The sequence below is a fragment of the Chrysochloris asiatica genome, unplaced genomic scaffold (assembly GCF_000296735.1).
Source record: "Chrysochloris asiatica unplaced genomic scaffold, ChrAsi1.0 scaffold00124, whole genome shotgun sequence".
NCBI classification, from domain to species: domain Eukaryota; kingdom Metazoa; phylum Chordata; class Mammalia; order Afrosoricida; family Chrysochloridae; genus Chrysochloris; species Chrysochloris asiatica.
In genome coordinates this window covers 8,015,522-8,017,393 of record NW_006408642.1, presented here as the reverse complement: position 1 = coordinate 8,017,393, position 1,872 = coordinate 8,015,522, and positions in this window count along the sequence as shown.

Genomic DNA, 1,872 nt, shown 5'->3' with positions numbered 1-1,872 from the left:
AATCTTAAAAAGTCAAATGAGGCTTAGAGAAATAATTATAGGTGTGACAGAATCTTGACATATTTCAACAAACTTTTATTTCAACAGTTATTAGAGTTTATAGTGTGTAGGTAATTTCAAGATCTTTAAGTAAATTTACTAGTCTTTTAGATTCAGTGACATAGAAAGGAACTTAAAGAGAAGTTTAGAAGATGAAATTAATTGGTGAGATGAGTATTCTGAAACTTTTGAAATATATTAGAAGACTCCCAATGGTGGATACCCCAGATGGTGTTGCAAAGTTTGCACCCAGAATTTTTATTTTTTTTTTAACATTTTGTCATAACAACTGTTTCCATTGGAGTAAAGTCAAATTATTAATAAGAGATATCAGGCTGCAGTTAGTATTGTGCACTATAAAGAAAAATTGGGATCCTGGTATGATGCCATGGGCTAATGCACTGAACAGCAAAGTCGGTTTGAACCAGAAGATTGGTGGTTCAAGCTCACCAGCCATTCCTTGGGAACCCTCTACAGGGTTGCTATGGGCTGGAACCAACTCAACGGCACTTAACAAGAACAACACAAGGAAAGGAAGAAAATGAGGCTGCATATCCAAGGCTAATTCTCTCCTTGGATGCATCCTTAAGCATTGGTCATTTTTGTTGTTCTATAATTCTTTAAAGATATTAGTTCTCATCTAGACTTTTCTGTCCTTCAAAATTCTCATTTAAAAACTCATCCAATCCTTGAAAATCTTTCTCTATTCTACTCCTGGTTTTATTCTGCTTCATCATACTGATATAGAAACAATTGTGATATATCCAGTGGGTAACTGATGTTCAAGCAGAATTTCAATGAAAGCAATTCTGAATTGTCAAAGCCCAGGAATGATTTGGTTTTGTTCTGGTTTTAATCTAGGTTTAATTAAGTATGTATAATAATATAATTAGACAAGTGTTCTAGAGGCATCCAACTGACAGTTTCTCAGTTATGAGCTACAGTATCAATTGGGTTAATAAAACCAAAGAGTTCTTGTATACAACAACAAATTGGATTCCCATTTGTTTTTTTAAATGTGCTAAAAAATTTTACTTAATGAGAGGTGTTAAACTTTCGTTTGGCTGAAAATTCATGTTGGTGTTTCATCTTGTTTTTGCCTAATATTGAATAGCAGGCACATACATTAAGTCATAATTTAATCTAAATTTTTGGTCATTAGACTTAGTCACAACTTTGTTTCTTTTTAATTTAACAGCACAAAAGCAGGTAAGTTTACATAAAGCTTAATTTTTATATTTATGTGGAAAATATTGTTTCAAAACTGTTATATGATAGGTCTTAAGTTTCTCAGAAAATAATGTTAATCATTCATATTTAGAGTTACTTCTGTTTAAATTTTTTTTAACTACTTAATTTGGACTTTTGCTATGAGCAGTCAATCAGACGAAGGGATACTTCCTTGGGGATGAGGCCTGATCCCAGTATAATGAACAAAAGGAAGGGACTCTCACTCTTTCTTCCCCTGGGGACTTAGGACTCTGCAATTGTAAGATAATAAACATATATATATATATACACACACATAAATATGCATATATATGTTTTGCTTCTCTAGAAAACCTGACTTAAGACAGCTATGAGTATTCAGCCTGTGTAAAAGGAAAGGCCACTGGAAGGTGGAGTGTTCCGAACCCCCTAGAGCAGGGTGCCCAATTGACTTCCTCCTGAGGCTAACACAAAAAAAGCCCACTATGGCTGATGTCCTTTACCTCGGAGGAGGAAGTGTGGCCTTGACAGGGCTCAGAGGCAGACTCAGCTCCCAGCCAGAAGATTATCACTATATCCAAGACAATGGGTTACGCTTGACATGGGATGTAGGAGACTGATTTT